At 45.3% G+C, this 14,751-nt stretch overlaps 1 long non-coding RNA gene across 3 annotated transcripts in view; it reads left to right on the plus strand.

The window, feature by feature from the left end:
* Positions 1–14,751, plus strand: part of LOC138618850 (uncharacterized) — a 42,427-nt gene that overhangs the window by 24,567 nt on the left and 3,109 nt on the right. For all 3 annotated transcript variants that reach the window (XR_011310762.1, XR_011310763.1, XR_011310761.1), the window contains exon 3: positions 3,383–4,942. This is a non-coding gene — a long non-coding RNA (uncharacterized lncRNA). The remainder of the gene's footprint in view (positions 1–3,382; positions 4,943–14,751) is intronic.

Below are 14,751 nucleotides of genomic sequence, written 5' to 3' on the forward strand. Positions count from 1 at the left end.
GACTTCAGCCTGCAGGGAGTGAATCCAGGTGACTTAAACTAAGGGAGTATGTGTGTGTTTGTATGCTAGTATATACACTTTAGTGTTTTAAAGCTTGTTTCTTTAGCCGTCTCAGAATTATCCAGAGTTCACCAAGTTCCTGCAGGAGCAGTGTTTATTGAGGTATACAGGATTTCCACCTCACGCGCACGCACGCACACACACACACACACACACACACACACACACACACACACACACACACACACACACACACACACACACACACACACACACACACACACACACACACACACACACACACACACACACACACACACACACACACACACACACACACACACACACACACACACACACACACACACACACACACACACACAGGCTCATCTGTTGTATTAAGATCACAGCGTCCTACTCTAAACCTCTACACAACCCCACATACCCGTCTCTCTCTTGCTCTCTCTCTTTTCTCTTTCACACACACACATTCACACAGGGAATGAGTAGGTAAGGTTGCTATGGGAACGGATGGTCAGAGTTTACCAGAGGGGAAACAAACAAAGTACTGTTCATGAGACCAGGTTGTGCTGTGCAGGAGGAGCAGTGATACTCTGTGTGTGTGTGTGTGTGTGTGTGTGTGTGTGTGTGTGTGTGTGTGTGTGTGTGTGTGTGTGTGTGTGTGTGTGTGTGTGTGTGTGTGTGTGTGTGTGTGTGTGTGTGTGTGTGTGTGTGTGTGTGTGTGTGTGTGTGTGTGCAAATGTGGGATCTGTCATATCTAGTGAAAAAGCGATTAGATCCGTGTGTGAAACTGTGTGCACTGCATCCTTTTATCTCTTGTGTTATTTTCACTGTGCCTTAGTGCTATTATCGATCTGCTATTCTTTACAGTATCGTCAGAAAATATTTGAACTGATCAATAGGAGGTTGTCTGCATAGTGACAGCAGCTTCCAAAGGAATTTGATGAAATGTTTATGAGCCCATATGGCAACACAGTTTTTCAAGTTCATTTTCATGAGGAAGATGCACCTGTTTAAAAAAAGCAGAATATGCTCCCGTACTTTGCATGGTTTTGGGTTGCAAATGACGAATCATTTTCATTATTAGTCAGCTGCCTGTTTTTAATAAATTGTTTATATATTCATTTATAACATCAGAAAACAGTTTAAAATGCCCAACATAATTTCCTGGATCACAGGGTGATGTCATCGGAGGTCTTGTTTTATCCAATCAGCAGTCCTAAGCCCCAAAATAGTTAATCAGTTAAAATGTTGAGACATGAAAGTGCAGAAAACGAAGCATTCGAGAAGGTTGAAGGATATTCAGATTTTTTTTATTCAGCCTTTAACCGTTTATCTTGATGCGCTTGACCCCTAATATTTGAATAACATCAAGGTATGGAGACATGCATTCATTTCCTTTTTATTGGTGCAATTTTTCTGTGAATCCAGTTAAAATTTTTACGACTTTTGGAGGGAAATCGACTTAAGTATGTCAAAGCCGCAGCACTGCATTGCCCCATGCCTGCTTTGCTGCTGTAACTCAGTTTGTTTCCCCTTAGAACGATCTGCTCTCCTCTCCTCTGCGGGAAAGTAGGCCTCGTGGTAGTTTGATGTTACCTCATCTGAGTCACAAACAGCAGCAACTTCCACATCATTTCTGCCTTTTCCCTTTCGCCATCTTTCCTGCTGTCCCTCTTTTGAGGCATACGAACAAAATGCATCTAACTCTAAAGCAGCAAACAAACCCGCTGTGTTTTTTTCTCCCTTAAAAATGACACCATGCCTTCCTCGCTCCATCTGTGTCCCCACCCCCTTTTTAATGCCTCTTTAGCCCTGCACTTGGCTGTTTGAGTAATATTTATTGCACACTCTCTTTTAGTCTCAGTTTCTCCTTTTATTTTTTTCACCCCCTCAAACAAACAAGTCCAATGCCGCGGGGCAAAAACACCCCCGACGCCACCACCTCCACCGACCCTCCCCGCCTCCTCCACCCCCCCCCCCACCCCGTTCCCTCTGCCCTCTCTCCTTCAACACTGACAGATAGACAGACGTACTGTTCTCTCTTTCTTTGCCTTTCACCTCTTAAACCTCCCTCCATCCATCCTGCCTGCACGGGTACAATGCAGGCGCTCTATCCTGCGGCAGGGAGAATGCAGCCCTGAACTAACAATATCACCAAGGCTGCCTGAATGCCGCCGAGTCCCATTGTGCTCTGTCAGAGGGAGTTAACACCCATGTCTGAGCCCAATGAATAGTATTATTGTGTCTGAGACATACACCGCACCCCGGGTCCCCATCCATGTCCCCCTAACTCAACTCGTCCCCCCCACTCCCAAACTTGCTTCTCTTGTCCCACCAGTGTAACCCCCCCCCCCACACACACACACACACACACCACTCTTGCACCCCCTTCGCTCTTTTCTTAACAGACAGCTCTAACTTCCAAAGCCTTGCCAGCCCACCGACTCTAAACCTGGGCACTTTACTTCTCTATTCCCCTGGCAGTTGGCCCGTGGGTTTTAGTCTCGTTTTTTAGGCCTGCAGAGGGGTGGTGAGCGGTGGACAGAAGGGCTGTCGCAGGTCTGTAGTGACTGTGGCGAGGATATTTTGGTGATTGTGCGGTTGGTGTGGCTTGGTGCAATGTGAGGTGGTGGGGGTTGAATTTGGCCATGGCTCTTTCTGTGTTGAGGAACACAATAGGACCATGAATCCTCAAAGAAATGTCCCCCCAACTGGTATTATCATAAGAAGAGGGCTGCTGAACCCATTTGAATAATTCTAGATGATACAAAAGCTGAGATGTTTTCTTTGACAAAGTTTCTATAGAGCACCACTGGTCTGGCCAAAACATTTCCATTCCTTCACACTCACTATGGCACAAACAGAGGACGGTGTGGGAAGGGCAGTTGGAAATATCCTGTCAGTTTTAAATGATGCTTATGTTATTTTTAACCATTAAGGGCAAATAAATATAAAAGTCTGTGGGCTTGTGCTGCTAAGGAAAAGAGGGTGGTTGTTGAAAAACTTTCCCTGTAAATATTTTTAATGTATTCTATTGATGCAGTGGTGATTTTTATAATGGGCCCACTCTTGCTATATTTTGCTATCTGCAGCACATCAGAATCTAATAGCTGAGAGTACCTTTGGCAGGCAGTATCTCACTGCCTGACACACTTAACTCTCAGGCCTCCAATCCCTGCAGTTTCTGCTCTCTAAGGTTAGCAGGTTCATATTACCAGCTGAGAGAGGATGCCAGAATCCTCACCCCCGACTTCTTGCTGATCAAAGACCAGGATTGACATTCAGAGTGGGTAAAATGTTGAAAGTTAAGATTAACTTGTTTTTTTCTCCATCTCTGTCTCTGGTTGTTTGTGTACAGCAAGAAGAAGAGGAGGAGGAGGAGGAGGAGGCAGTGGAGGAGGAAAAAGAGAAGCAGAGTGGGTGGAAGAATGGAAGGAGAGAAGGATAGAAGCAGTTCGAGGAGGTGGTTCGAAGCGGGTGAACCCAGAGCAGGTGAACACAGCTGTGGATCGCCATGGGCTCTCTGGCTGCCTTTCTCCTGTGGCCCCGGTGCTGCATACAGGGGTCCCGGGGAGCCAGCAGGGGCCAGCCAAAGCTGCGGCAGAGTGGGCAGGAGAGGCCAGCCAAGCCAGGAGAGAGGCAGGTGAGGCGGGTGAGCAGAGCTCTCATTCCCGCCGGCTAGGAGCCTCCTCGGCAGAGTGGAGCAGCGCGGAGCAGCAGAAATCAATACAGAGGAGAGAGGCTAGCAGAGGTTGCCCAGCACCGCCTGCAGGCCTCGGAGCCCAGGGACCAACCACCACCACTGCTCCCAGCTCCTCTCTCCATCTCTCTTTCTATCTTTCTCCAGCAGTCCCAGCACCAGCCAGGGCCAGGGCCCTAACCTCGCAAGCACCCCACACGCAGTGTGTGTGTCAGTGCGTGCACGTGTGTGTGTGTGTGTGAAACAGAAAAAGGGAGAGGGAAGAGACAGAGAAACAGTCTTTGTGTGTGGTTCAGCCGGAGGGTTTTTTTTTGTTTTTTTTTCCTTGCGTCCAACACCACTTGATAAAAACTTTGTCAGAGAGACATGGAGACGGCAGGGGAGGGAGAGAAACGTTAGAAGAATGAGACAGGACTCGAAGGTCACTTTTCTTCCAGCTCCCTCCCTCTTATTACTCATTCCACCTTACCAGGGTGAATAAGGATTGATCTGAGATGATGCACAGGATGTTTCTACTCAGTCCCACTTCCAAGCATGTAGCGCACAATATTTCTAAGATCTCATGAGCCAGGATGAAAGGACAATTTGAACTTTTTCTCTCATCCACTGTTTCAGACACAACCTGTCTTTTCACCTTAGATTTTCTTACCCTCACTACAGCAGCGCCCATCAGAGGATATGGCAGTGCAGTATTGATCTATAAGGTGGAAGAGAGGAAGACTGGCCGTGGCTTTCATACCTCTCCCTTACTACGTGTGGGGAAATAGCACCTGAAGTCCACTTACAGCAGAGATCCATGGCAGCACAAGTGAATAGCTGCTAATTGAAAGAGAGATGAAAAGGACAGTAGTGCCCCCTCCCCTTATCTGATTACTACTTAGGTTTTCAGCTGACGGGTTTTTATCCTCCTCGTAAACACAGGTCCCTTCCCTCTCCCCACAAAGAGACTCACACTTTCACATGTTTCAGCAAAATTGCTGGTGACTAAAGAAAATACTCAACTCTGTTTGACCATCAGTGTAGACGTGAAAACAACAGGGAGGAGAAGCAAGTATATTGTTAATGCAGTGGTCAAGACATCCTGGTGAAACTTTAGATCCGAGAGGTCATGCCACCAAACCTACATATCTGAGAGCTGGAGTGACACTAAAGGACAGACGGACAGTTTCCCAAGCACAAAAAAAAATACAGAGATTACAACTGGATTCACACTTCTTGGTGAGTACAACGTCATAATTGAATTGCTCAATTTTGTGATCAATACATGCAATTTTGGGATTCTGAAAGCAACGTAGAGCTAAGTAAAAAAAAAAAGAAAAAAAAAAGGGTTCCCCTCGTTTTAACACTGTTGTGATAAGATACCATTTCTGCTCAGAGGACTACCGTACGTTTCTGAAGTGAACACAGACTCGTTGTGTTGCAGTTGATCTCCTCAGTCAGCCCTGGGCTGTGATCATACTGTCACTGTTGGAGGAGCTCGTTGTTGTTGCCTGTACCAGGGAGGGTATTAAAGCACGGTTCCCCCTCGCCTGCCAATCTCCTGGCACAGAGAGAGCGACTGGCGCCTCTCTACACCTCAGCCTGGCAGCGACCCATGCTTACAAAATGGCCGACTCCTGTCTGCCAGCTGTCTCCCTCAGCCAAGATGGCGCTCGGTCGCTTTTTAATGCCCGCTGTTTGCCATCTGCCCCTTAATTGTTAACGGCTATGCAAATATCTTGTAATTGCCTTTGCATGTGCTCAATACTTAACCCCTCCCCCTCGGTTGAAAATAATAGTACTAGTGTAAGAGGAATAAAAGGAAACACAACCCTGTGCAGTTTGCTGATTGAATACACAGCAGGAACAATTAGCAAATGAATGTTGCCTGTTGTTGCTCTGGCCTTTACTTCTCTTTAAGCTCACCTTATTCTGTATGCAAATCACTAATGCCTTTGATGCCAGCTGAAAAATAGAGCAGCACCTCCGTCTTTCTCCCAGCGACTCGTTTGGAGACGCTCATGTGTCTTCTCATTGTGCCATATGTGACATCTGTGGTTGGCTGCATTACCAGGGTACCCCTGCCTCCTCTGACAGGCAAAGCCCACACTGTAAAGGAGAGCAGGAGCGAGGAGGGAGAGGCATAACATAATGACCTCATTAGCATGCTCAGCACTCCCTGCTATAGGCCCCGGTGCGCTGCTGCGCCGTGGGACCCACCGGTGTACGCCCTTCTCACAGCAACATTGTGTTCTCCCCACACAATGCGGGCGCTTCATACAGGCTTTATTACGCCTTGTCAAAGCGCAGGGGGATCAGGGGTATCAGTGCAGAAGCAGCAGGATACGCGCTGTGTACGTGGAACAGGAGATGTATTGGTGCTTTATGGTCTTAATGCGGTGTTAGCTGTGCTGATGGATCCTCTGTTGCTGCTGTTGTGCATTGACGTGTGTGTTTATGTTTGTGTGTGTGTGTGTGTGTGTGTGTGTGTGTGTGTGTGTGTGTGTGTGTGTGTGTGTGTGTGTGTGTGTGTGTGTGTGTGTGTGTGTGTGTGTGTGTGTGTCTCTCTGTGCTCCACAGTGTGTGTGTGTGTGTGTGTTTGTGCAACTGTCCATTTCATTGGCAGCTCCCATGGCATTCGTGGCTGTTTTCACCTGCCAGTGCTAATTACTGAGTGATCTGGTGAATTGTCTATGTCCTGGAAATAGGCCATCATACACTCAGAAGACCTGTTGTATGGCATCTGTTGTCAATCTGTAGTAGCGTAGCCTCGAACTTTGCAGTAAGGACTCAAGGACGACACAACCACATGTACTGTCTCTCTCTCTGTCTCTTCAACATCATTTCACTTTCTTGATTTTAAATGTCTTTTTTTACCTTGGAAAAAAAAAATCAAATCTTGTTCTTGTTCTCAATGTGTGCTTGTATTTTTGTGTGGGTAACCATTAGTTTATTTGTGCAAGTAGAAGGAAAAAGAGAGGGTTTGACATCAAAATGTTTGACCAGCTTTTAAAAGCACTGAATCAAAACACAGATGGTACCAATCCCCGTGCCAGTGAAAAGCATAAACATTTCTAAGTACTGCCGGTTCTCCCAGGAACATAAAATATTAAATATATCAAATATTTTCACCTTGAAAACTGTGTTGCGATTAGTGCCGTGAATTATCCTTTTAAGTCTGTGGTAATCAGTGCTGTCATTTACCCATCCACAAAAGGCTGGTTCACCCCTGATATCATCTCCTCTATCAGACTCAGGCAGTTTTAATCAAGCCTCTCTGTCTAATCAGACCACAGTGACACTGATGAGGCTGAGGTGGAGCTGAGCGGGTTAGTATAAAGAGCTATCTGTGGTTAGCCTGGAGGGTACTGTATCCTTTTGCGGGGGGGAAATTGCAGTCAAGAAGACCGGTACTGGCTCAAATCAGCTCATATTAGCCCTTGGCAGTGAGGCCACAAAAACCAAGACAAGGCAGATTAAATTTATTTCATTTATCCAATTATGTGCAGTTATATTTGCTGATTTGCCCAGCCTCATAAATCTTGTAGAAATGAATGCTTTTCAGTGGAAGCATAGCTAAGTTTCAGAAACAGTGAGGAAAACAGATCAACAAAAAAAACAACGAGTGATCGAGAGAAAATAAACGAAGCAGACCGAGAAAAATCAGTTAAAAATGATTTAAACACGTCATAAAATCTTGAATGTGGACGCATGTGAGATAGGCTGTAGAAGCGAAGAGAGAGAGTCTATTTACTGGATCATGAGGGGCTGAACATGGGTGGGGCCGTTTTATTTTTCATGTACATATTCAAAACTACAGGGGGGACCACACGTTATATGAAACAAGCAAGAATGCTATTCAGCCGCCGTAACTGTAACATACATGCTCATGCACACGCACTGGATGAACACACACACTTGCATGTGTCCACTCACGCTTACTCACAGGGAAAAAAATGACTCCCCAACACCATCTCCTGCAGAAAGCTTTTATGCTAATGACGGTCATGGTCATGTGTGTTACTACACTGCTGCAATTATGCATAATTTAATACGCAGAACACAGGCAGAACGCTACATTGGTTTAGGTGGACGTGCAATACGTGCTTGAATATAGTACCTGTGTGTAGTTTCAGATACTTCAAAGTTTTTCTCCCGTGGTTCCAAAGCCACATGTACGCCGATGCTCTAATGATTTAAAACCAAATACTTTTCAGAAGATTTTTCTTACTTTCATGAAGCGCATCTATTTAAATGTATATTATCTAAATCATAAATATTACTCAAAGAAAATCACAATAATATAATATGTGAAATACCAAAAATAATTCTCATCAGGTGATTCATGATTTGTATTTAAACAGAGTAAAATGTAAATAACATGCTTAAAAATGTGAACATGAACATGATTATACTAGAAAGAAAAAAACAGAACTACCTAAATTCTCATGTTGCTCCAGAGAGTCAGACAGTTTTATTAAATTGAATAAATGAAGGAATTTTGAGGCATATTTTCTTATCATCTTCGTGGAGCGACTTGAAAGTGTACTGTTCATTTGTGTGTGTGATTGTCGTCCAGTCCACTGCAGCTTTTCTCATTCTGACTGCCCATTGCTTTTTATTTGCTGAGGTATTGATTGAATGTGGTCCACTCTTTGAAGTAATAGTTGCTGAAAGCATTTACAGCCATCACTCAATTCTTCCTGGCCTGTTTCAAAACGTCATTCTTTATCTGGTGTGACCAAACAAATAAGTGATCGCTTCTGTCTTGAATGAGCTCATCATTCAAATGAAAAATGAAATTTGAATACGTGCATTGATATCTTTTAAATACACCACAAAAATGTAAATTGGTAATTTTTACCTTTTTATTTCCCTTCACGTGTACACGCTTTCAAAATGTAGCTTCACAGATTTTTGGAAGAGATTGTTAAGCTCAAATGATCACTAATGCTTATTGTCCCATTTTTTTTTTCCCCACGTATTACAATTTGTATTCAGTACGCTGATAGCTATAAATGATTTCATTTGAGGTATTCCAGTTTTACAATAACAATCATTGTTTCCTCAAATAAATCAAATCATTTGAGATGTTGAAACCATTTCGGTAAGTATGATAATTAAGATATACATTTTTGAACATGATGCGACCCATTTCTGCCTCTGTACGTAACAAGAGTTGTCAAGATGCATTCGGTAGACCAAACTAAATTCATTTCATTGATACTCAGGCAAATTCCTTATGTGAAACTACCCTTCTTAGGAAGTAATTCCTGAGTCAAGTGTTGCTGCTGTGGTTTCCTCAGCGCTGCAACACTGAGCCCCAAATCTGATTATAGACTCAGGCAAAAACAGTCAGGCATTTGTCCAAGTCACTGATTATGTCATTTCAACAGGCTGCAAACACTCCGACGGGCTAGACAGCTCTGAGGGGAGAATTATGAAGCCGGAGTGGAATGGAGGCTGTATGAAAAGGAAATGAAAATGGAGTAGTGCTGTATGTGTGATTAAACTGCCTGCTTGCCGGCAAAGGGGCCACGCTGGCGTAACACAGGCCTGAGATTTGGCCGTAATGAAAATGTGAAGGTGGTGGGGTTTGAACCCCCTGAATGACGTATATGAGCACACACACACACACACACACACACACACACACACACACACACACACACACACACACACACACACACACACACACACACACACACACACACACACACACACACTGTTACACATACATTACAGTGTACGTATGGGCTCGGGCTGAATGGCTTGAATGAAGGGCCATTGAGAAGAGACTGCAGAAAGGAATAATACTGTGTGGAGTGAAACAAAAGCTTCCCGAATTGGAAATAAAACATTCAAATTTTTGTGTAGTCGGTAAATCATACAAATCCTCAGGATGCTGTTGCCCTTAGAAACAGGCAGACGAGACCATGGTGGCCACATAAATATTAAATTGAACCATTCAGATGCGGAGACAGGATCCCAGTCATCAAGCGTGGGAACAGGCTAAATGATTAGGGGATGAGAAATCTGTGCAGTGGAGGGGGGGTTTGTGTTTAGTTCCTGGCCAGACACCCCAGCTGCACTGACTTCCATTCAGAAACAGGTTAAGAAGCACCACAAGGGTCAAGGTTAGAGGGTGTGGGGGGAAGGGGTCATCATCGCAACGTAGAGCGGTGTATGTGTGTGTGTGTGCCATCCGTCTGCTGTTCATCGCCGGCTGGCTGGCTGACTTGTCTGTAAGCTACCTCTGTGTTTGCTTATTTTATAAGCTGCTTCTTATTGCCTCGCTCCGGGAACAACTTGAGCTGCGAAGCAGGGGAACCCAACCCCCTTCAGTCAGCCTCTGGCCAGTCACCAGTCTGCCCTGAGCCAAATCGAGCCAGAAATCAGTCCTGCAGCCCAGTCTACCCCTTGGTCAAACAACCCCCAGCCAAACCCAGTCAAACCCAGTCAGACACTTTGACAGCCTCCCCCCCCTTGTCTGTCTCAGTCTGCTGCCTCCTGTAATTTAACATGTCGTCTCGGGGTTCATCGAATGTGCACACCTCAGTCAGACATGTATTTCATTCATTACGTGTATCGCTTTGGAATTCTTTGCCTCGGCCCATGTGGAAATAATTTTGAATTCATCACATTTATAAATTCAGACCAAATCCATATTCTAATATGGTGTGTCGTAGGCTGAGCCATTCGCTAATTTCACATGCCATGTACCACGTCCTCTTGATGAAGCCAGCCATCAATAGAAAACCTCTTTTTTTTTTTTTTTTTTTTTTTTTTTGGGTGAAATGCAGTTGGTCATTGTATCATTTCCATTTCATTAAATCATCCGAGAGGCGAGTCCGTGAGCTTGTGGCACATTACGCACGTTTGGTTTGAAATAAACAGTGTAAGCCCTTTGAGGGGAGGGACTGCAGCACATGGGGAGAAGGAGAGGAGAGGAGAGGAGAGGAGAGGAGAGGAGAGGAGAGGAGGAGAGAGAGGAGAGGAGAGGAGAGAGGAGAGGAGAGGAGAGGAGAGGAGAGGAGAGTGAGGGGATGTGGAGTGAGAGGAGGAAAAGAGAGGACAGAAGGAGGAGAGGGCAGAAATGGAGAGGAGCGGAGGCACAAGCTAACCCACCCTGCGGTTGCCTGCTTCCATTCTTCATCAGGGACTTATGCTTCATTAGACTGTCTGAAAGAAAGACCCGCTTTCCCTCATCACCTCAATAGACCAGTACCCCTTCTCTTCCATAGCCTGGAGGGTTCTCCTACAAAAGCCCACCACCCTCACCCCCGTTTTCCTCCCCATTTCAGCCTCCGTCTCCTAATCGTCTCAGCTCGCGCTGAAATCAAGCTTAGTAACAGCAGTTTTGTGAGCCCCTCTGGTTCGACGCCCTCCTCCCCCCTCCACCCCCACACCATCCTCCGATCCCCACCAGCTCCCCTTCTCTGCTCATTCACTCACCTTGGTCAGACACACCACCCACCCACTGCTTAAATCCCTATCAGCATGTCAAGTAAATGTCTGCCCAGCTGGGGTTGACACACACACACGCACGCACGCACGCACGCACGCACACACGCACGCACGCACGCACGCACACACACACACACACACACACACACACACACACACACACACACACTCATGCTGAAATATAAATGCACTACACACACAATCTTTTGCTTGCTTCTGGGGTTTAGCCTTCCTCCCTGCTGACCCTTTTCACCCCTGTTTTGCTCTCTTCCCCTTCTCGCCGCCTCTCTTTCCCCCTCTGCCTCTCCTCAGGCACTGATCTGACAGGATGGTTTGGCTAGCTGACTATATCTGCAAGAGGTTTATCACAGGGCTTCACTGCACTCCTTCTGTTACTTGCCTGTTTTTTATTTTCAAAATCAAAGTGTTTTTCTCCAAAAGACACTCTGTACCTTAGGCCATGCTCACCTTAACATCCCATCTATTTGATTAAAAGGTTAGTGGAATCCTATCCTCTAAATTTGTTACAGTAAAATCTGCTCAGTTTATCTTCTAATACAATCTGCAGCTGAAATATCTGGACTGTGTGTTAAGAAATGAAGTCTCATATCTGCCATATTTTGAAGTCGCTCCAAATACTTTTTCCTTTTTTTCCCAGGAGTACTGAAAATGTACCCAGGAAATTTTTTTTAACACGTTTTTCCTATTTTTCATACAAGGTTTTTCTAGATAAATAGTGTTAAGGATCAATTATTTTCCACTATCTACCACAGTTACATTTCATTTTTAGCAAAACAGTGTTTCACTGAGATGTTAACTTTTTGTTACTTTTTAATACTTGCTGTTTGTATTTACTGTCGTATCAGAGTTACAGGAGAGAGATTTCCTTGTTCATCTAAATTGTCATAAACTTGATCTTGATCTAATCTCCCACCAGCTGAAGTCTCAGTCTCCTGGGTTGTAAACAATTATTTGTGTAATTGTGTGTTTGTTATGCCCTCACGGTGCTACATTATGTATTACAGACTTGAAAGAACAACCCCCCCCCCCTCCTCCCCTACTACATTTCAATCATTACTCTGGTTTTAGGGGACAATGACGAACACAGTGCATTCTCAGCAGTGCATCTGTCAACAAAGCACAATCTTTATGGAAATGTATTCAGATGCATTCTCAGCCCCGTAGCCCATCATCTCTGCTGGGCGGCGGTGGAGGCTGTTCTGTCACATTTTCTCCTGTAGCATGGCAGGAAGAAAAAAAAACAAAAAACGTGCAACACAGCTGGCGAAGCGAGGTGGACCCCTGCCAACGCGCCTGAGAAACCCCTATTAAACCCTATGTTTATATTGGGGCTGTGATTTACAAATGTGTGCTTTCTTGCCTTTAGCCATGTGCACCCCCTATGTCGTTTTGCTTTTTCATCAGGCGCACAGCAGACAGCAATAGAATAGTGAGGACGGGGTCCTTGCTGCATGTGCTCGGCGAGATGGGAAGGGGAGGGGAACGAGAGAAAGAGAAGAGGAGAGGTGTGAGCATTTTCATCTTAGTGGGTGCTCTTCTCTGGAGCTCAGTGCTATGCTCACATTGAGATATTTCCCGAGCGCGTTGACACAAATATGCGCGCACACACACACACACACACACACACACACACACACACACACACACACACACACACACACACACACACACACACACACACACACACACGAATGTATACCACTGTGCTCCACAGCTTTGGTTCATCTCCAATGTTCTGAACTTGACTCTCGGCAAGTTCATTGTTATTCATTTCACTGTCATCCAGATTGCCCTGTGAGACTGACTAAGTCTTCAGCCCAGGTTTCCCAGGAAGGACTGTGTTTGTCACACACACACACACACACACACACACACACACACACACACACACACACACACACACACACACACACACACACACACACACACACACACACACACACACACACACACACACACACACACACACACACACGTGCCCACACAAACCTATTGTTCCAGCAGCGGGATGGCTGTAGTCCTCCGGGTAAACGTGTGTGCTGACTGTATCAGAGGACACAGTGAGACGGTGCAGTTTGTCAATGACCTGGTTCTGCTGCATCAACTGCAGCAAAGTTCAGTTCTCTGGCGATTCGATGCAGTGAGAGCAGATGCACAGATTTGTGTTGTGTAGGATGATATTGCCTTTATTTTGGCGCGGCGGATTTGAAATATTCAAATCTGATTCCAGGTTTGACTGCGAGTATTTTTCATTAGAGTTCTCTTATTCTCACTAGAACCTTTACAGGGGGGGCTCACTCTCATTGTTTTAAAGTCACTTGAAATAAGCATCCCTCTCATTTTCTTGCCCCTTACTGTCTCTTTCCTTCGTCTTTTTTTACTTTCTCCTTCTGTCACAAGAAAACCAGGGGCTGCCGTTTGCTTAGCTGAGTCCATAAAGAGGCGTTTTAAAAAGCTGTGTTAACAGACCAACAAAGCTTTAAATGTGCCCCCCTCTGTGAGGGGGTGGTTCCCATAGGGATGTGGCGTGGCGCGCCATTGGTAGGCCTCTATCCGGCCTCTCATTCAGCCCAACGCTCAGTCACGGTCACTTATGGTAGGAGGGAAAATCACACAATTCAGCCCAGGCCTGATCCAATGACATGTTTTTTTAATGAGGTGGCTCTATGTCTTTGTTTGGACACCAAATTCAAGTCCAGACCTGAGCAAGTCTCTCTGAATAAGATGCAAGGCCATGGCCAGGCACAACTTAGCACACAAAAAGCACAAAGAGCCCAGCTTCTGTCCAGCCTGTGAATATCTCTACTTTTACACTGCTCCTCTTCAAACACAGCGATATTCACAATTACTTTTAATTTCTTACTGTCAAAGTATTTGCTGTTCTCTGTGCTGAAGGACTACAAAGCTCAAAACTTGTATTCTTAACAGAATACAGTGACATAGATAAGAAGTGCCTGGAAGCCAATTCTAGCCACTGCAGTTATTTATTTTTTTTTTTTCCAGGGTCATACACAGAGAGATTCCTTTCTCTCCTATTTTCACCGGCCCTGTTGTCTTTTTTAGAAAACGCCACACCATATATCACGCATATATGTGCATGTGTCATACGGTGTGTGTACATCTGTGAGCGCGCCAGGCGCTCCCTGGTTTGTATGTTCAGGGGTGAAGACTGTCATTAAACTGTCTGCCTGCATCACCAAACTCAACCATCACCCTGCCTGGCTGTCCGTTCTATTTCTCGCCGGGCCCTCGAAGAACCCACACACACACACACACACACACACACACACACACACACACACACACACACACACACACACACACACACACACACACACACACACACACACACACACACACACACACACACACATACACACACACACACAAAGATATTCACTTGGCCATCAGCCAGGATCCACATACACAAAGCATACTGTCTGTCTCCTCACACTTGACACAAAACTGATACAAGATTTTGAAGGCTGACATACTGATATTTTTATGTTAATGCTGCAGATAATACTTTGCTCTCATGTTTATTTCCTACAGTTTTTCTT

The sequence above is a fragment of the Brachyistius frenatus genome, unplaced genomic scaffold (assembly GCF_029030835.1).
Source record: "Brachyistius frenatus isolate BFR_SWC_R1_liver_20210118 unplaced genomic scaffold, ASM2903083v1 Contig_18, whole genome shotgun sequence".
NCBI lineage: Eukaryota > Metazoa > Chordata > Actinopteri > Embiotocidae > Brachyistius > Brachyistius frenatus.